Source organism: Eurosta solidaginis, chromosome 3 (genome assembly GCF_040869045.1).
Source record: "Eurosta solidaginis isolate ZX-2024a chromosome 3, ASM4086904v1, whole genome shotgun sequence".
Lineage (NCBI taxonomy): Eukaryota > Metazoa > Arthropoda > Insecta > Diptera > Tephritidae > Eurosta > Eurosta solidaginis.
The window spans coordinates 36,951,149-36,974,023 of NC_090321.1; the positions used below are offsets into that span (position 1 = coordinate 36,951,149).

At 34.2% G+C, this 22,875-nt stretch overlaps 1 long non-coding RNA gene across 2 annotated transcripts in view; it reads left to right on the forward strand.

Moving 5' to 3' along the window:
• Positions 1-22,875, forward strand: part of LOC137246326 (uncharacterized) — a 131,538-nt gene that overhangs the window by 79,043 nt on the left and 29,620 nt on the right. The window contains exon 3 of one of the 2 annotated variants that reach the window (XR_010951444.1): positions 10,937-11,337. The exons of the other annotated variant lie outside the window; for it this stretch is intronic. This is a non-coding gene — a long non-coding RNA (uncharacterized lncRNA). Of the gene's footprint in view, positions 1-10,936; positions 11,338-22,875 lie in introns of those variants that run through there. 2 annotated transcript variants of the gene reach the window in all.

The following is a 22,875-nucleotide window of genomic DNA, read 5'->3' on the forward strand; positions in this document are numbered from 1 at the left end:
AGTAACTATAAGAACTACAAAAAAATGAATTTCACTACAATCAATTTCATCGTTTGTAGTTATAGGGAAAGTACTTTTAGTGCTTCCAAATTGCTGCGTTCTTGGTTTTTTTGAGATGCGTTAGCGATATCTCCGAAACCTGTGGACCAAAAAAAAAATTTTTTTTCGTATGAAAAACTACAAACGATTTAAAACGTATTTCAATAACAAAAAACCCAAATTTACTTAAATTGCTTGGTTTCCGCACAATGTATTATATTTTCGGAGTAACTATAAGAACTACAAAAAAATGAATTTCACTACAATCAATTTCATCGTTTGTAGTTATAGGAAAAGTACTTTTAGTGCTTCCAAATTGCTGCGTTCTTGGTTTTTTTGAGATGCGTTAGCGATATCTCCGAAACCTGTGGATCAAAAAAAAAATTTTTTTTCCTATGAAAAACTACAAACGATTTAAAACGTATTTCAGAAAGAAAAAACCCAAATTTGCTTAAATTGCTTGGTTTCCGCACAATGTATTATATTTTCGGAGTAACTATAAAAACTACAAAAAAATGAATTTCACTACAATCAATTTCATCGTTTGTAGTTATAGGAAAAGTACTTTTAGTGCTTCCAAATTGCTGCGTTCTTGGTTTTTTTGAGATGCGTAAACGATATCTCCGAAACCTGTCGACCAAAAAAAAAATTTTTTTTCGTATGAAAAACTACAAACGATTTAAAACGTATTTCAAAAAGAAAAAACCCAAATTTCCTTAAATTGCTTGGTTTCCGCACAATGTATTATATTTTCGGAGTAACTATAAGAACTACAAAAAAATGAACTTCACTACAATCAATTTCATCGTTTGTAGTTATAGGAAAAGTACTTTTAGTGCTTCCAAATTGCTGCGTTCTTGGTTTTTTTGAGATGCGTTAGCGATATCTCCGAAACCTATGGACCAAAAAAAAAATTTTTTTTCGTATGAAAAACTACAAACGATTTAAAACGTATTTCAAAAACAAAAAAACCAAATTTCCTTAAATTGCTTGGTTTCCGCACAATGTATTATATTTTCGGAGTAACTATAAGAACTACAAAAAAATGAATTTCACTACAATCAATTTCATCGTTTGTAGTTATAGGAAAAGTACTTTTAGTGCTTCCAAATTGCTGCGTTCTTGGTTTTTTTGAGATGCGTAAGCGATATCTCCGAAACCTGTCGACCAAAAAAAAAAATTTTTTTTCGTATGAAAAACTACAAACGATTTAAAACGTATTTCAAAAAGAAAAAACCCAAATTTCCTTAAATTGCTTGGTTTCCGCACAATGTATTATATTTTCGGAGTAACTATAAGAACTACAAAAAAATGAACTTCACTACAATCAATTTCATCGTTTGTAGTTATAGGAAAAGTACTTTTAGTGCTTCCAAATTGCTGCGTTCTTGGTTTTTTTGAGATGCGTTAGCGATATCTCCGAAACCTATGGACCAAAAAAAAATTTTTTTTTCGTATGAAAAACTACAAACGATTTAAAACGTATTTCAAAAACAAAAAAACCAAATTTCCTTAAATTGCTTGGTTTCCGCACAATGTATTATATTTTCGGAGTAACTATAAGAACTACAAAAAAATTAATTTCACTACAATCAATTTCATCGTTTGTAGTTATAGGAAAAGTACTTTTAGTGCTTCCAAATTGCTGCGTTCTTGGTTTTTTTGAGATGCGTAAGCGATATCTCCGAAACCTGTCGACCAAAAAAAAAATTTTTTTTCGTATGAAAAACTACAAACTATTTAAAACGTATTTCAAAAAGAAAAAACCCAAATTTCCTTAAATTGCTTGGTTTCCGCACAATGTATTATATTTTCGGAGTAACTATAAGAACTACAAAAAAATGAACTTCACTACAATCAATTTCATCGTTTGTAGTTATAGGAAAAGTACTTTTAGTGCTTCCAAATTGCTGCGTTCTTGGTTTTTTTGAGATGCGTTAGCGATATCTCCGAAACCTGTGGACTAAAAAAAAATTTTTTTTCCTATGAAAAACTACAAACGATTTAAAACGTATTTCAGAAAGAAAAAACCCAAATTTGCTTAAATTGCTTGGTTTCCGCACAATGTATTATATTTTCGGAGTAACTATAAGAACTACAAAAAAATGAATTTCACTACAATCAATTTCATCGTTTGTAGTTATAGGAAAAGTACTTTTAGTGCTTCCAAATTGCTGCGTTCTTGGTTTTTTTGAGATGCGTTAGCGATATCTCCGAAACCTGTGGACCAAAAAAAAAATTTTTTTTCGTATGAAAAACTACAAACGATTTAAAACGTATTTCAAAAACAAAAAACCCAAATTTACTTAAATTGCTTGGTTTCCGCACAATGTATTATATTTTCGGAGTAACTATAAGAACTACAAAAAAATGAATTTCACTACAATCAATTTCATCGTTTGTAGTTATAGGAAAAGTACTTTTAGTGCTTCCAAATTGCTGCGTTCTTGGTTTTTTTGAGATGCGTTAGCGATATCTCCGAAACCTGTGGACCAAAAAAAAAATTTTTTTTCGTATGAAAAACTACAAACGATTTAAAACGTATTTCAAAAAGAAAAAAAACAAATTTACTTAAATTGCTTGGTTTCCGCAGAATGTATTTTATTTTCGGAGTAACTATAAAAACTACAAAAAAAATGAATTTCACTACAATTAATTTCATCATTTGTAGTTTGATAAGCCAAGTCAAAGAGCACTTGACTAGCATCAATTCCACCCTTAAATACGTATGTGCATATGTACACAGAAGCCTGTGCCTGTTGATCAGCTTTTGAGCATTGTATCATTGAATATATATGTATGAAAATATGAACCAAATTAGAAATGTACATACATACATATTCAATAATACTCCAAAGTAAAGGCAGATATAAAAAAAACTTGCCGCTTGCTACGTTCTAAAGCGACCAAAGACTATGTAAATCCGCGTATACAGATATATATATATACATATGAATGCTCGTAGCAATTAGCCAACGAAATACAATAGGCACGAGCCAAATTATGTGTCGTCGGTGGTTAAAAGTGTTGCCGTTTGCAGCTTAAATCAACTGACAGCTAAAAGGGGAATTTATTATTAATACTAAAATAAAGGAATTTATTGCTCTTTTGCGACATAATGTTATTTTTCTTGGCAAAATTACTTTAATTCATTTCGCCCCTCCCATTTATTACTATATTTATCTATGAAAATAGTGTAAAATTCTTACTTTGTACTGACATGTGATAAACAAGTCAGCATATACAATATGACGTCACAGTGCGAATTCGGGCCAGAAACGGGTAAAACTCGACTTTTATGTATTAACTGCAACACAGCTGCTGAAAACTTGGTTGTTCGACTGCGCGAACAATTTTTCGACAGAATAAGATCAGGTTTTTCAAATAGCAAATTAAAATTTCCATAAGCTCTGCCAACTCGGCAATTCGGCATATTGGAAAATTATTTGCATAAATGTATATGAACAATGCATGAAAATATTTAGATTATATTGCTAATAAGTTACTGGGCATTTATTGGGCAATATACTCGCATCTTTATTTGCATTTTTTACTACCATATTATTACTTCGATTAGGGCATATAAATAGTTTGGTATTATTTCATAGGAAAAGTGCCTAGTTATGGAAGTAGTTATGCGCGTTATAATGAAAGCCCTCAATATGCATCGAAGTTGGTATTTATAAAATCACAAACATTTTTCTTTTGACGATTTTATCAAATGCCATATTGCTAAATTGCATCACCATTTGGACAACTTAAGAAGAAGCATTATGAATGAAAAAGAGGAAGCTAGTTTTCAGGATTTTGTGATTTACATTTGAACATACATATGTATGTATGTACACATGCTTGTGCGTAAGAATAATTATTGTTGGAAGTGGTTGGTTAAATAGAAGTTTTTTTTTTTTTTTTTGAACATGTGAATGTACAAACATACATATGTTAGCTTATGCTTGGATATATTGGTTAAATGAGGTGGGTGTGAAGTGGAGTGAAGTGGGGTGTTGGTTGATCTTTAGTTTAAGAATATACATATGTATGTGTTTGCATATATATCTAAGTTTGTTTATACGCTACGATCGTCATAGCAGATACATTACCATGTTCATACATTTCTTAGCTTACATATGAGCATACATACATATGTATGTACGTACATTTGCTTGAGCGTAAGAATAATTTTTGTTAGAAGGGGTATGCTGAAATGAAGTTTGTTTTATTTTTGAACATATGAATTGTAAGCAACAATATTTACTTGCACATTCAAAAACTTTAATATGCTTGTAATTTAAATCGAGAGAATTATTCAAAGAACCCATTTGCTGTGCAAAAATCATTGTTTGGAATACCCAACCTGGTGTATTCGAATTTCCCAATTTTGCAATGTATTATATTTTCGTAGTAACTATAAGAACTACAAAAAAATGAATTTCACTACAATCAATTTCATCGTTTGTAGTTATAGGAAAAGTACTTTTGGTGCTTCCAAATTGCTGCGTTCTTGGTTTTTTTGAGATGCGTTAGCGATATCTCCGAAACCTGTGGACCAAAAAAAAAATTTTTTTTCGTATGAAAAACTACAAACGATATAAAACGTATTTCAAAAACAAAAAAACCAAATTTACTTAAATTGCTTGGTTTCCGCACAATGTATTATATTTTCGGAGTAACTATAAGAACTACAAAAAAATGAATTTCACTACAATCAATTTCATCGTTTGTAGTTATAGGAAAAGTACTTTTAGTGCTTCCAAATTGCTGCGTTCTTGGTTTTTTTGAGATGCGTTAGCGATATCTCCGAAACCTGTGGACCAAAAAAAAAATTTTTTTTCGTATGAAAAACTACAAACGATATAAAACGTATTTCAAAAACAAAAAAAACCAAATTTACTTAAATTGCTTGGTTTCCGCACAATGTATTATATTTTCGGAGTAACTATAAAAACTACAAAAAAATGAATTTCACTACAATCAATTCCATCGTTTGTAGTTATAGGAAAAGTACTTTTAGTGCTTCCAAATTGCTGCGTTCTTGGTTTTTTTGAGATGCGTTAGCGATATCTCCGAAACCTGTGGACCAAAAAAAAAATTTTTTTTCGTATGAAAAACTACAAACGATTTAAAACGTATTTCAAAAACAAAAAACCCAAATTTACTTAAATTGCTTGGTTTCCGCACAATGTATTATATTTTCGGAGTAACTATAAGAACTACAAAAAAATGAAATTCACTACAATCAATTTCATCGTTTGTAGTTATAGGAAAAGTACTTTTAGTGCTTCCAAATTGCTGCGTTCTTGGTTTTTTTGAGATGCGTTAGCGATATCTCCGAAACCTGTGGACTAAAAAAAAAATTTTTTTTCCTATGAAAAACTACAAACGATTTAAAACGTATTTGAGAAAGAAAAAACCCAAATTTGCTTAAATTGCTTGGTTTCCGCACAATGTATTATATTTTCGGAGTAACTATAAGAACTACAAAAAAATGAATTTCACTACAATCAATTTCATCGTTTGTAGTTATAGGAAAAGTACTATTAGTGCTTCCAAATTGCTGCGTTCTTGGTTTTTTTGAGATGCGTTAGCGATATCTCCGAAACCTGTGGACCAAAAAAAAAATTGTTTTTCCTATGAAAAACTACAAACGATTTAAAACGTATTTCAAAAACAAAAAACCCAAATTTACTTAAATTGCTTGGTTTCCGCACAATGTATTATATTTTCGGAGTAACTATAAGAACTACAAAAAAATGAATTTCACTACAATCAATTTCATCGTTTGTAGTTATAGGAAAAGTACTTTTAGTGCTTCCAAATTGCTGCGTTCTTGGTTTTTTTGAGATGCGTTAGCGATATCTCCGAAACCTGTGGACCAAAAAAAAAAATTTTTTTTCGTATGAAAAACTACAAACGATTTAAAACGTATTTCAAAAACAAAAAACCCAAATTTACTTAAATTGCTTGGTTTCCGCACAATGTATTATATTTTCGGAGTAACTATAAGAACTACAAAAAAATGAATTTCACTACAATCAATTTCATCGTTTGTAGTTATAGGAAAAGTACTTTTAGTGCTTCCAAATTGCTGCGTTCTTGGTTTTTTTGAGATGCGTTAGCGATATCTCCGAAACCTGTGGACCAAAAAAAAAATTTTTTTTCCTATGAAAAACTACAAACGATTTAAAACGTATTTCAGAAAGAAAAAACCCAAATTTGCTTAAATTGCTTGGTTTCCGCACAATGTATTATATTTTCGGAGTAACTATAAAAACTACAAAAAAATGAATTTCACTACAATCAATTTCATCGTTTGTAGTTATAGGAAAAGTACTTTTAGTGCTTCCAAATTGCTGCGTTCTTGGTTTTTTTGAGATGCGCAAGCGATATCTCCGAAACCTGTCGACCAAAAAAAAAATTTTTTTTCGTATGAAAAACTACAAACGATTTAAAACGTATTTCAAAAAGAAAAAACCCAAATTTCCTTAAATTGCTTGGTTTCCGCACAATGTATTATATTTTCGGAGTAACTATAAGAACTACAAAAAAATGAACTTCACTACAATCAATTTCATCGTTTCTAGTTATAGGAAAAGTACTTTTAGTGCTTCCAAATTGCTGCGTTCTTGGTTTTTTTGAGATGCGTTTGCGATATCTCCGAAACCTATGGACCAAAAAAAAAATTTTTTTTCGTATGAAAAACTACAAACGATTTAAAACGTATTTCAAAAACAAAAAAACCAAATTTCCTTAAATTGCTTGGTTTCCGCACAATGTATTATATTTTCGGAGTAACTATAAGAACTACAAAAAAATGAATTTCACTACAATCAATTTCATCGTTTGTAGTTATAGGAAAAGTACTTTTAGTGCTTCCAAATTGCTGCGTTCTTGGTTTTTTTGAGATGCGTAAGCGATATCTCCGAAACCTGTCGACCAAAAAAAAAATTTTTTTTCGTATGAAAAACTACAAACGATTTAAAATGTATTTCAAAAAGAAAAAACCCAAATTTCCTTAAATTGCTTGGTTTCCGCACAATGTATTATATTTTCGGAGTAACTATAAGAACTACAAAAAAATGAACTTCACTACAATCAATTTCATCGTTTGTAGTTATAGGAAAAGTACTTTTAGTGCTTCCAAATTGCTGCGTTCTTGGTTTTTTTGAGATGCGTTAGCGATATCTCCGAAACCTATGGACCAAAAAAAAATTTTTTTTTCGTATGAAAAATTACAAACGATTTAAAACGTATTTCAAAAACAAAAAAACCAAATTTCCTTAAATTGCTTGGTTTCCGCACAATGTATTATATTTTCGGAGTAACTATAAGAACTACAAAAAAATGAATTTCACTACAATCAATTTCATCGTTTGTAGTTATAGGAAAAGTACTTTTAGTGCTTCCAAATTGCTGCGTTCTTGGTTTTTTTGAGATGCGTAAGCGATATCTCCGAAACCTGTCGACCAAAAAAAAAATTTTTTTTCGTATGAAAAACTACAAACGATTTAAAACGTATTTCAAAAAGAAAAAACCCAAATTTCCTTAAATTGCTTGGTTTCCGCACAATGTATTATATTTTCGGAGTAACTATAAGAACTACAAAAAAATGAACTTCACTACAATCAATTGCATCGTTTGTAGTTATAGAAATCACAAAAAAAATTTGGATTTTTTCAAAGCGGGTTCCAGCGTGATGCAGCTGGGATACCTGGGTATAGAAATTGCATTAAAACAAGTAAGGAAGGCTAATTTCGGGTGTAACCGCACGTTACATACTCAGCTGAGAGCTTTGGAGGCAAAATAAGGGAAAATCACCATTTAACAAAATGAACCTAGGGTAACCCTGGAATGTGTTTGTATGACATGTGTATCAAATGAAAGGTGTTAATGATTATTTAAAACGTAGTGGGCCTTAGTTCTATAGGTGGACGCCTTTTCGAGATATCGCAATAAGGGTGGACCAGGGGTGACTCTAGAATGTGTTTGTACGATATGGGTATCAAATTAAAAGTATTAATGAGGGTTTTAAAAGGGAGTAGCCCTTAGTTGTATATGTGAAGGCGTTTTCGAGATATCGACCAAAAATTCGGACCAGGGTGACCCAGAACATCTTCTGTCGAGTACCGCTAATTTATTTATATATGTCATACCACGAGCAGTATTCCTGCCAAGATTCCAAGGGCTTTTGATTTTGCCCTGCAGAACTTTTTCATTTTCTTCTACTTAATATGGCAGGTGTCACACCCATTTTACAAAGTTTTTTCTAAAGTTATATTTTGCGTCAATAAACCAATCCAACTACCATGTTTCATCTTTTTTTCATATTTGGTATAGAATTATGGCATTTTTTTCATTTTTCGTAATTTTCGATATCGGAAAAGTGGGCGTGGTCATAGTCGAATTTCGGCCATATTTTATACCAAGATAAATTGAGTTCAGATAAGTACATGAACTAAGTTTAGTTAAGGTATATCGTTTTTTGCTCAAGTTATCGTGTTAACGGCCGAGCGGAAGGACAGACGGTCGACTGTGTATAAAAACTGGGCGTGGCTTCAACCGATTTCGCCCATTTTCACAGAAAACAGTTATCGTCACAGAATCTATTGACACACCAAATTTCAAAAGGATTGGTAAATTTTAGTTCGACTTGTGGCCTTAAAAGTATTCTAGACGAATTAAATGAGAAAGGGCGGAGCCACGCCCATTTTGAAATTTTGTTTTATTTTTGTATTTGGTCGCACCATATCATTACTGGAGTTGAATATTGGCATAATTTATTTAAATACTGTAAAGATGTTAAATTTTTTGTTAAAATTTGACTTAAAAAAAAAAATTTAAAAGAGGGCGTGTTCGTCATCCGATTTTGCAAATTTTTATTTAGCGCACATACAGTAATAGGAGCAACGTGCCTACCAAATTTCATCATGATATCTTCAACGACTGCGAAATTACAGCTTGCAAAACTTTAAACTACCTTCTTTTAAAAGTGGGTGTTGCCACGCCCATTGTCCAAAAATTTACTAATTTTCTGTTTTGCGTCATGAGGTCAACGTACCTACCAAGTTTTATCGCTTTACCCGTCTTTGGTAATGAATTATCGCACTCTTTCGGTTCTTCGAAATTTTCGATATCGAAAAAGTGGGTGTTGTCGGAATACGGATTTCGTTCATTTTAAATAGCAATCTGAGATGAGCGCCCAGGAACCTACATACCAAATTTCATCAAGATACCTCAAAATTTACTCAAGTTATCGTGTTTACGGACGGACGGACATGGCTAAATGAATTTCTTTTTTCACCCAGATCATTTTGATATATAATTCTATATATAAATCGACGCATATGCCGTTATGGATTACCGTTATGCGAACAAAGTTAATATACTCTGTGAGCTCTGCTCAGCTGAGTATAAAAAGATATAAATAAAACAATAAAATCTTGCATATTCAGAGGCGTTTCCCAAAGTAAACAATACCCTCTAGACAGAGCTCACGGAAACTCCAACACATTAACAGAATTTTTGACATCACTAATACACTCGCATAAATATTTCCTTTTATTGCTATGGAAAACCATGGTATCTATGTGTATGTATACACGTATACAAAATGTTTACATGAGGTTTGTCATGTCGCTTCTAACAACCTGATGCATCAAATGACTGATAGCTGTCTAGCAGGGTATGAATAGAAATACACATGAACGTGGGGTATTCCATCCCATTTCGACCAATTTTGAACCTGACCCCTTTATAATTGGCTTAAAGTTTTTCTTCTTTTCCTAGCTTACGAAAGACGTTTTTCAGAATTTTTTCAAATTTTTTCATCCAACTCAAAAAAAGTTATGAATTTAAAAAAAAACACAGTTTTTGATTTCAAAATGCTATAACTTTTTCAAAAATTGACCGTTTGGGATCTTTTTTTTAAATTTTTTTTTAAATGTACCTTTCGGAAAAAATACAAATAAATTTTGAAAGTTTTTTTTTCAATTAAAAAAAAAAAAAAAAAAAATCGGCCCACTCCGGGATTAGTGGGGATGATTGCAGAATTGATTGAAGTTTTTTATGAGAAAAAAAAAAAAAAACAAATGGCGAAATTCGAAAAATCTCGAAAAACTGAAAAATTACAAAAAAAAAAAACTTTAAAAATTTTTTTGTTTTTTTTCCGAAAAGTACATTAAAAAAAAATTAAAAAAAAAAGATCCCAAACGGTCAATTTTTGAAAAAGTTATAGCATTTTGAAAACAAAAACGGTGTGTTTTTTTAAATTCATAAGTTTTTTTGAGTTGGATGAAAAAATTTGAAAAAATTCTGAAAAGCGTCTTTCGTAAGCTAGAAAAAGAAGAAAAACTTTCAGCCAATTCTAAAGGGGTCGGGTTCAAATTTGGTCGAAATGGGATGGAATACCCCATATATACTTAATAACTCAAAATGTTAATAATTTGGTAAATAAAGCAAGAAAAAATATAAACGCAATAGCTGAAATGACGATTGACCGTATAGACAAAATTAGGTGAGCAGAAATATATAACCAGTTTCAGCACCAACATCTAGGGCTATCATATACATTCTTATGTAGCAAGTGAAGTATGAAGTGCAGTTTTCATGACATTTTCCCACGGTGGGCCTACTATGGTATGCATTGAGGAGCAGCAGAGCTCAATGCTTCTAAATTCCAATTCACCAAACTAAACGAGCTACATAAGAAATAAAAAAAAAAACACTTTTCAATTGCAACGATGATCAAAGGTGATTGTCCTTTAAGGAAGATTTTACCTTGTTTACCTCAAAAAAGCCCATTATAAATATTCCTGGTGAGACTGCTATTTGCCTAATAACGCTTCATGCTTTGTGATTTTCAATTTTATCAAATTACGTTTTTTCTATACAATTTCAGTGGCACCGAAAGAACACGACACTGCAAAGGAACAAAAAAAAACTTCCTATAAACTCAGCGAATGTGACCAAAAAATCAGGCAAGCAGCTTTTTCCACACACAGCTGCAAAAGCTAGCATGCGCAAAGGACGCTCGAGTGAATTCAAATATGCATGAGTTGAAGTGCAGTCGGCGTAACTGTTTCGCACTTGCTGTGCTCACTGAAATAGAAGCGAATGGCTTGACCGCTCTCACGGAAGACTGAGTTCATCCCTGTGAAACATTTTTGTTTCTTCTTACTCTTCATGTTCGAGTATAAGTATGTTTTCGCAACGTCAATAAATAAGTGGTAGTTAGTCAACCCATTTTGATATTTATTTAATATGGAAGAGCAAATAGTATACTTTCAAATTATACTATCGTTTCGAATTTTCAAAATCAGTGACTGTAAAAGCGCTTCCATGAGAATCATAGTTAAATTTGTTAGAAATAAATGGGTAACACTGGCGATATGTTTCGGTGGGTTCGAATTTTTATCAATAAGAGTGCAACTGGCATAACAATTTTTGAATTCATAGGTAATAATGAGCCAAGCAGCTTGGTTACACCTTTACTTAACTTTTTTGTGTTTGTTTTCAAAATTGTGCAATCTCATTTTCCAGAGGATTACTCGTATGGTTAATTTACGGCTAAGTGGTAAAAAATATACAAATTGCAACTACATACCTTGTTCTTCGAGCTGAATCACAAGAGAAACTCTTTTGAAAAAATTATGTAAATGTAGAATATGGACGAAACTTCTGGCCTCAATAAGTATTTCTTACAACTAAAACTAGCCAAACAAAACAGTTTTAGTTTTAATAAAATCACCGCACGTACTGTTTTTATTGGCAGAAATTTTAGAACAATTACAGTATTTCCCGGATATAAGAACCGTAGAAAATGCACGAAAATCGTGCTTGTAAGCGGGGAGTGCTTATATAGAAAGCCCGCTTATAAGCACTGACTGTGTTTATAACCAAATCCCGCTTATAAGCACTAACTGTGCTTATATTGAAATCAACAATTACCAGCAAGTGCCTCTGACACAAACAATTTAAAAAGGAACAACGGAGAATTCATTTATTTAAAACAAATAATTTCAAGTGTACAAAGATCAATATATTAACAGTTATACTGAATTTTTTATCATTCATTGGGTTCTATATATGTATGTACTAACATATAAGTACTGCATATGATGCATGTACGAATTCGTTAAGTATTTTTAAAAAAGTCTGTAATTTTCGACTGAATGTTCAATTTAGCGAGTTCGAAAAAGTATTGCTCAATTTTATCGATCTCGAGCATAACTTTATTTGAAGGCATAAGTATCAATAGAATCAATGACTTCCTTACGCCTTGGAATACTATCTGCAACACTATTAGGAGGTTCATCATCGGTCGATTCTCCTATTATTGAATTTTCTCCTGGGAAGGCTTCTGCGTTTATATTGTGACGAATATTAGCAACACTAAGGGATACTATCATCTCTAAGCCGATGTTAATCAGTGACTAGTATGCACATCAATAAATCAATCATTATGTCTACATATATGTACGCACACGCAGCGGAGAAGAGACACACAAACACATGCATATATCTTATCTGAGATGCTGCCAAAATTAGGCAATTATAATTGTGCAAGTATCCGCCACATCTACATGCGCATATGAGAAGCTATAAACGTAGTAATTTTATAGCTGATAACTAACTAGTAAATTCTAGAAGAGTATAAAAGGCAGCAACGGTAGAGGCACGACAATCAGTTTGGTTTAAGCAAGCTATTACCCTGCAAAAATCGCGAGTACTCCAAAATTAACCACAATTCATACAAAAAATATGGTCCAATTAACATTGCGATGTCCTAGGACTGAACCATATACTCCAGCTCCGCATTACATGAGAGTAATCCATGGAGTACCCACAGTCCAATAAACATCGTGTAGTGATTACAATCGTTAAAAACGAGCAATCATCGGCTTACAATATGTTCGTGTCGAAACATGTGTTGGTCCATTGCTGCATTACAGTGTAGTATTATGGTAAGTACTCCAGTGGACCACATGATCCAACGATTTTTGCAGGGTAGTTGCGAAGTATAAGTGTTATGGTGAAGTACTTTAATAAAGGCCATTTTTGCATTGTTCAACATTGGAGTTATTTATTCAACAGTTTAGCGATTCGAACGTTAGCAGAAGATTTGGAATAAGCGGAATTTCAGTAAATTCATTACAATATGTTCGTCAGTATATTCACCGTAGCAGGCAAGAATGCATAGAATCGATATATGAATAGTAATATGGTTAATAGAGTAATTTTAGTTAGAAGCCAAATAAATTCGTGTAAAATATTATTTTTTTATTCAGTGCTTATAAGCGGGAAAATTACAAAACTTTAGAAAAAAAAAAATTTTTAAGCGGGGTGTTTATATCGTAATTTTTTGTGTACCTACATTGAAATAGGGGAACTTTTTTTTTACAATTTTTGTAGTGCTTATAACTGGAAAATGCTTATAACCGGGGTGCATATAAACGGGAAAAACTGTATCACTCTTCACACATTTCTAGTTCTTGTATATTTTCCTTTGAACAACTTTGTCGGCCTATATGACTAAGTATTAAATCACATTCACTCCAAGGGATCTTGAATTATGGCACGAGAGCAGCCAAGCTGTTCGAATCACATGGACTGAGCACAAAAAATGGCACATACCATTACGCCGACTGTACTCTAATTCAATAACATTCGAAGTCAGCGGAGCATCGCTGTAAGTTTTGTTAAATTAGAAATAAAATTTGCTTTTCGAGTTGCGTGTGGTGATATCCACTCACCGTATAGAGCAGGTCTTTCTTTAGATTTTTGTACGGGTATCTTTTAAGGAAAATTGTTTTTTATTTTCAATGGCTTACTAGTGTTGTTTGAATCTTCGACTACTTTTGAGTATCTAGGATTAATACTTTCGATACCTTTTTTAAATAATTTTGTATTGTACTAAATGAGGTATGGTCTTATTTGTTTCATAGCCAACGCTGCCAACTGCTTGCATTACGTGCCATGTTTATGGCTTTTTGATCAAAGTTTAGATAATTTTAAAGCTTGGATCATTTTTTCGGGCAAATACTTTCAGGAAAGAATAAATATACTATAGTGAATTATTGTAAATCATAAACATCGACTAGTTTACTCAGCAAGGGTGATAAAAGTAAGTCGCAGGAGGTGTTCTGTCCCCGCTCTTCTCTGCGGCCTATGATGATAACCTGGAAAACCTTGGTAAGGCCAACTTTTCGGACACCCCGCTCGATCTGCCGAGTAGCTGTAAACAGCAATAAATCTGAGCTAGTTTTCTATTTATTAGAAGGCATAAGACACCTGTATTCAAATAACCCCTCATTGGTAACTAGTGCTACGCTTGAGAAAAGCCCTCTTGTACAATGGGCTATATAGGGCTTTCAACTAGTCCCTTATAGATTAAGGGACTTACACGCAGTGTATTTGGCATTTTCATAGCATTATTTAGAATCGAATATCTTCTTCACCCTTGCATCGGTGTACACTTAGCTGTTCGCCTGGTGCGTTGGTCACATTCGCTGATTTCGAAAATTGCCATTAATATGAGAAAATGCACATGTACAGACAGGTCAGGCGAAAACTACCTGAGCATAAAAATTGCGAATGGAATAAAACGGAAAAACACAAAGTATGAGACGCTTTAACACTTTTATTACAGACCTCCAAAATTCAGAAAAAAAGTTTTGAATAGAAAAAAACCCTTCAGAGACTCTCTTCATCATAATAATTCGGACCCTTTTTAACACTAAAGGGCCCATTACTGATACTTAGCATAGACTTGACTTGACTTGAGAACTGTCACTTACAGTTCTTTTAAATGAACATTGCATGTTACTGATTACTCAAAACTTAGCAACACTTAACTTGACTTAGAAGTCTGTTGAATTTTGATTTTCAATGTAAGTACTAAGTGACGTTTGCTTTTTGAAATGCCATTTGTTTGTTTCCATTTCATTTTGACATTTTGTCATACAAATTGACATTTATTGATTATGATGCCAGATTGTATGCGCTAAGTGGAATATAATCATGGCTAAGTTGCCAAGTTTACTCCGAGTCAAGTCAAGTCTATGCTAAGTATCAGCAATGGGCCCTTAATGGAAGAACTTTCAACAAAATCATATAGAATGAAAGCGGAATAGTCAAACAGAAGTTGCTATTTGTAGCTACTTTTAATAAAATTTGACGGATTAATCCTCCAAGAGAAGGTCATCACTTGCATTTAGAGATTCTTTTGTTTTAGTTTTCTTATGAAAATGAGTTTAATTATTTCGATGATGATCAAGCACATAGTTAAAAACTGGTGCAGTATCGTGTGTTACGATTTTCAGAGCTATTTTGATTTAATGTTTGAGTGAAAACTTGACCACTCCGCTGGAAGGACCAGGTGGAAAACGATTTAAACTCGCTTGGTGCGACCAATTGGCGCCGTTGAAACGGTTAATCGCCAATTAACTAAGTAAGTAATGAGCAGAAAGAAGGTTAAGCTATGATGAGTAAAGCGTATCAAAACCCGTTTGAATCGTCATAAATATGCATGAACTCTGGCAGCTTCTCAAACTACAATGATTTTATCAATCCAGTATGAAGTGCAGCTTTCGTGTCTTTTTTAGCGCATAATGGGCTTAGTACGGTATGCATTGAGGAACAGAGTAGCTCAATAACTGTAACTTAAACTTTACCTAACTAAACGAACTTACGAAACGAAATCGTGACGTAGTGTCCATTGTGGACAGATCCAATGGGAAACAGAGAATCCCTATAATGACCCCGACTCAGAGGTCTGGTTCACGGATGGATCGAAATTCTATGACAGAAGAACGGGAGCTGGCATTTATGGGCCGAACTCAAGAAATCGATACAAATGGGATGCTACCCCACCATATTTCAGGCGGAAATCCACGCAATAGCAGTCTGCGGTAGAGAATGTCTGCGGAGAGGCTCATCCTCGAAGAGCATCTTCATTATGTAGGACAGCCAGGCGGCCCTGCGTGCCTTGCAATCCTATACAGTTACATCTAAGCTAGTAGATGATTGCGCTGAAATCCTTAATGACCTGGGAGCCAAAAACCAAGTTTTGTTAGGATGGGTTCCCTGACATCAGGGACATGAGGGTAATGAACATGTAGAGTACCTAGCAAAGCAGAGTGTTATGGCAGCATTCTATGGTCCAGAGCCCTTTTGTGGACTCACCATAAGAAACTGGGAAATAGAACTCATTAATCTAAGCAGGGATGACCTAAGAACTCTAACTGGGTACTGTACGGGACACTGTGGTCTACGATATCACCTAAGTAAGTTAAATATATCCAATACTCAACTTTGTCGTTTCTGTGATCTGGAGGATGAAACGCCGGTTCACATTCTCTGCGAATGCGTCGCTTTAGCAAAGCAGAGACTCTCCCATGTAGGTGGTGTGACTCTTAATCTCTATGTGTGTCATACACAATAGATCTGCACAAAGGTCGCAGTGCTTTCAGGCCTTATAATAATAACAATACTTAGATGAACCCACCAATAAATATACCGAAATGATCAGGATGACGAGCTGAGTTGATTTAGCCATGTCTTTCTGTCCGTCTCTCTGTTTGTATACAAACTATTCACTCAATTTTTGAACCGGCCGGATCGGACCACTATAGCATATATCCCCCATATAACCGATCTTTCAGAAAAGGGGATTTTTGTTATATCTTCCCCAATTTATCAGTTTGAAGCTTCAAACTTCACCATATGCTTTCGTATATCGCAAATATTGTTGTCTGAAAAATTGGAAGAGATCGGTGGTATATATATTACCATATAAACTGTCATTTCTGCCCCCTTTTTAACGGCTAGAAACTCCAAAGCTCATTAAATACTTACGTATATGTGACCCGGTCTATGAAAATGTGGCTTATGACTAAAAAAAAAAAGAAAAGTACTAAGACACTGAAGAAATGCATTGTTCATCTTTAACTGCTGGTTCTCGCAATTTCTTTTTTGATTCATGGTCATAGCTATTTCATGCAGACTACAAAAATGTGAGACTATGCATCCTCACGCAAAGCACCTACCAATTTTTATACTCAGTTGAGCAGAGCTCACAGAGTATATTAACTTTGATTGGATAACGGCTGGTTGTACAGGTATAAAGGAATCGAGATAGATATAGACTTCCATATATCAAAATCATCAGTATCGAAAAAAAAAATCGATTGAGCCATGTCCGTCCGTCCGTCTGTCCGTTAACACGATAACTTGAGTAAATTTTGTGGTATCTTGATGAAATTTGGTACGTAGGTTCCTGGGCACTCATCTCAGATCGCTATTTAAAATGAACGATATCGGACAATAACCACGCCCACTTTTTCGATATCGAAAATTTCGAAAAATCGAAAAAGTGCGATAATTCCTTACCAAATACGGATAAAGCGACGAAACTTGGTAGATGAGTTGAACTTATGACACAGAATTGAAAATTAGTAAAATTTTGGACAACAGGCGTGGCACCGCACACTTTTAAAAGAAGGTAATTTAGAAGTTTTGCAAGCTGTAATTTGGCAGCCGTTGAAGATATCATGATGAAATTTGGCAGGAACGTTACACTTATTATTATATGCCTGCTTAATAAAAATTAGCAAAATCGGAGAACGACCACGCCCACTTTTTAAAAAAAAAATTTTTTTAATTCAAATTTTAAAAGAAAAGTTAATATCTTTACAGTATATAAGTAAATTAAGTCAACATTCAACTCCAGTAATGATATGGTGCAACAAAATACAAAAATAAAAGAAAGTCTCCAAATGGGCGTGGCTCCGCCCTTTTTCATTTAATTTGTCTAGGATACTTTTAATGCCATAAGTCGAAAAAAATTTACCAATCCTTGTGAAATTTGGTAGAGGCTTAGATTCTAGGACGATAACTGTTTTCTGTGAAAAAGGGCGAAATCGGTTGAAGCCACGCCCAGTTTTTATACACAGTCGACCGTCTGTCCTTCCGCTCGGCCGTTAACACGATAACTTGAGCAAAAATCGATATATCTTTACTAAACTCAGTTGACGTACTTATCTAAACTCACTTTGTATTGGTGTAAAAAATGGCCGAAATCCGACTATGACCACGCCAACTTTTTCGATATCGAAAATTACGAAAAATGAAAAAAATGCCATAATTATATACCAAATACGAAAAAAGGGGTGAAACATGGTAATTGTATTGGTCTATTGACGCAAAATATAACTTTAGAAAAAAACTTGTTATAATGGGTGTAACACCTACCATATTAAGTAGAATAAAATGAAAAAGTTTTGCAGGGCGAAATCAAAAGTCCTTGGAATCTTGGAAGGAATACTGTTCGTGGTATTACATATATAAATAAATTAGCGGTACCCGACAGATGATGTTCTGGATCACCCTGGTCCACATTTTGGTCGATATCTCGAAAACGGCTTCACATAAAACTAAGGGCCACTCCCTTTTAAAACCCTCATTAATACCTTTAATTTGATACCCATATCGTACAAACACATTCTAGAGTCACCCCTGGTCCACGTTTATGGCGATATCTCGAAAAGGCGTCTACATATAGAACAAAGCCACACCCCTTTTTAAAATACTCATTAACACCTTTCATTTGATACCCATATCGTACAAACAAATTCTAGAGTCGCCCCTGGTCCACCTTTATGGCGATATTTCGAAAAGGCGTCCACCTTAAGAACTAAGGCCCACGCCCTTTTAAAATAATCATTAACACCTTTCATTTGATACCCATATCGTACAAACAAATTCTAGAGTCACCCCTGGTCCACGTTTATGGCGATATCTCGAAAAGGCATTCACCTATAGAACTAAGGCCCACGCCCTTTTAAAATACTCATTAACACCTTTCATTTGATACCCATATAGTACAAACAAATTCTAGAGTCACCCCTGGTCCACGTTTATGGCGATATCTCGAAAAGTCGTCCACATATAGAACTAAGGCCCACTCCTTTTTAAAATACTCATTAACACCTTTCATTTGATACCCATATCGTACAAAAACAAATTCTATAGTCACCCCTGGTCCACCTTTATGGCGATATTTCGAAAAGGCGTCCACCTATAGAACTAAGGCGCATGCCCTTTTAAAATACTCATTAACACCTTTCATTTGATACCCATATCGTACAAGCAAATTCTAGAGTCACCCCTGGTCCACCTTTATGGCGATATCTCGAAAAGGCGTCCACCTATAGAACTAAGGCCCACGCCCTTTTAAAATACTCATTAACACCTTTCATTTGATACCCATATTATACAAACTCATTCTAGAGTCACCCCTGGTCCACTTTTATAACGATATTCCGAAAAGGCGTCCACCTTTAGAACTAAGGCCCACTCCCTTTTAAAACACTTATTAACACCTTTCGTTTGATACCCATATTGTACAAACGCATTCTAGAGTCACCCCTGGTCCACTTTTATAACGATATTCCGAAAAGGCGTCCACCTATAGAACTAAGGCCCACTCCCTTTCAAAATACTCATTAACACCTTTCATTTGATACCCATATAGTACAAACAAATTCTAGAGTCACCCCTGGTCCACCTTTATGGCGATATCTCGAAACGGCGTCCACCTATAGAACTTAGGCCCACGCCCTTTTAAAATACTCATTAATACCTTTCATTTGATACCCATATCGTACAAAATAAATTCTAGAGTCACCCCTGGTCCACCTTTATGGCGATATCTCTAAAAGGCGTCCACCTATAGAACTTAGGCCCACTCCCTTTTAAAATTATCATTAACACATTTCATTTGATACCCATATCGTACAAACAAATTCTAGAGTCAGGCCTGGTCCACCTTTATGGCGATATCCCTAAATGGCGTCCATCTATAAAACTATGGTCCACTTCCTCTTAAAATACTCTTTAATACCTTCCATTTGATACACATGTCATACAAACACATTCCAGGGTTACCCTAGGTTCTTTTTACAATATGGTGATTTTCCCTTACTTTGTCTCCACAGCTCTCAACTGAGTATGTAATGTTCGGTTACACCCGAACTTAGCCTTCCTTACTTGTTTTATATTTATCTTAAACATCGCTTAGGTATGTAGATCTGTTCACTATATATTTCATATCTTATATAGCCGATTATTTTGGTATTACGAATGGGATAAGATTATTGTTCAGCCCCATTCATGAAAGGTATAAAATCCCGTCCTTGCTTGTTTGTGCTAAAGTCGAAGTAAGATTTTCTTTTGGATTTGTGTGTGTTGAGTTCTGTTCGCTTCTGTTCGCTCAAAGTCACATTCACTGATTTCAAAAACTAAACTGGTGAGGTAGAGACTCATCGAGTTGGTAGAGGTCTTCAGATTTTTTTACGGGCCTCTTAGTTTAAAGGTTTTTGACTACTTTTGATTATCAAGGATTGATCCTTTTGGTTCACATACTTTTAGAAGTATCATATTGAAATTTTACTCATTAGGTATATTTTTTCTTTTCTGAAGGCAATTTGCTTTAAAAAAAGAATCCAATCTTTGAACTCATTCGCGGTGACATCATCGGCTTCGAATCCCATTCCTCTGAGTAGGTATTTATTCACTAACTAGTACTGAGTATCTATTGTAAATAAATGTAAGCGCGTAACTTTTCGTTACGCTTTCTATCTGTGCACTGAGTATTAAGTACTTTTTGGGTAGTATATGCTTTTGAGTACTCAGAATTATTGCTTTTAAAGTCCCATTACTGTCGAAACCCTAAAAAATAATTGCTTAGTACCTTTGATACCATTGCTACAAGGTGTTGTCCCCTTCTGAACTTTTAATAAGCTTTAATTGAAGGTGAAAATTAGCTATGTTCATGCGTTTACGAGCATATTTGAGATAGTACACACTCTTATTTTTATGATTTTAAAATTTATTTAATTATTGACTCTTAAAAATGACCCGGCTCTTCTGGTTGTTCATCTCACAAGATTGAGATAAGGTATTTCTAAAAATCTAAATCATAGAGCGTGTCTAATTATTAGGTGCTCAGCATTAGTTACAGCGTTTGACACGAAACATCTTTTTGACACACCTGCATATACTTCGACCGACTAATGCATGTAGCTTCCCACGCTGCGGCTACTTGGGCACATTGTTATCATAGATGAACGGACTTAGATGCTCTAATGCGGTTTCTAACCAAAAATTAAGCGCAACTCCCATGACCTTTTCACACACAGTGTACCAACTTAGTTAAAGACAACAAACTTTGTTTACTTATCATTGTGAACCATGATACCAAAAAGCTTAGTAAAAAGCTAAAGTGTTCATATGGGCATGGATATTCACAGGTGCTTCACCAGAACTTAAGGAATGTAGTTTCAAATAGTAAAATATATAAAAAAAAGGGCTTTATGTATAATTGTTAACTTTTCATGATCATCGTGACCTCGTTCGTTTACTCAGGTTGAAGGTTTCGGGAACACAAAACCAAACACATATAGCGGCCGAGACATAGGCAAACAGAAACGAGCGCACATACCGTCTGATATTATATGTGTGGTTGGTATATCTGCAAACACACCCCCAGATACAGTATCCATGAAAAAATTTTCTCACATGTAAAGTAAAAAGATTTCCGTTTACGAGTGCAAGAGTACCCACGCCTTCCAAAATCAATGACTGGGAACGACTAATAGGCGCCCAACATCGCTAATAAACAACTCGAAAACGGTATCATGCGAATTAGTTTTGAACTTGTAAAAGCGTATACAAAAATTCTCACGACACGCGTTCCAATGAGTTCATACTACAATAATGAATGAAAATGCAAGCGCCGTAAAATTTGTTATGTTCATGAGCATTTAGCCAAAATAAATAGCCTGGTTAGTTTTATTATTTGCTTTCAATCTTCAATCTTCCCCTTGGAAAATAGCTTCTTAGTTTTAGCATATAAGTAATAAAGAGAATATTGATGAAATATTTGAAATCATAAAAATAATCGCAATGAAAGTAATAATACCATAATAGTCCGCAATGTATTAGGATTAGGCTGGGACTTTGAGCTTACATTTTCAGAACTTCTGTTTTAACTGATATTGGTTTTAAGCCTAATCATTTATATTGATATTTTCAAAAACTGAAATCATTGAGCGTAAATGTGGATCAGGCACGCAGCTTCAGCTGCAGCATCTAAAGACCAAAGAAATTTACACACGCCTTCATGAACTTTGACAGCTCTCTCAATTTCTAAGTACCGAAACACGAATGAGCTAAGATGCTTCAGTGCTTTAACCATTAAAATATGAAGTGCAACTCCCATGACATTTTAACGCACAGCGGATCTTTTACAGTGTGTTTTAAGGTATATATTTCTATTTTTTAGTGTCATTATGTACCACTGGAAATGCTATGTTAGTTCAGAACATCGATAAATTTACTTAGCAAGCAATGCGCTACTCTTTTTTCGCCCCTCTATTTGGCCAATAGTGACGACCTGATAAAACTCATCAGGGGGGAATTTCACGACACCGTGCTGGACCTTTTTCAGGGATATCTACCTTCTTGATGGAATGTTCAAGTAGCTGTAAATCCCAATAACGCTTAAGTAGTTCTATATATGGGAAAGTACGAGATCCCTGTATTTAAATCACCCTCCAAATAGTGTGGCGAGATTATGGCTCAACTATATGGGTGACACATCACATCAACTGATTTTTTTTCATTTCAAAGATGGCAAACTGAAAATGAAACCAACACGTTGACAACAGTTTCTTACAACACACAAAAACTGCTAAGTTTTATTCAAGGCGAATTCAGTACCAGGTGTTGTTATCACAACAGCTGATTGCTTCTTCTTGATTATTTCCCATACAGCGT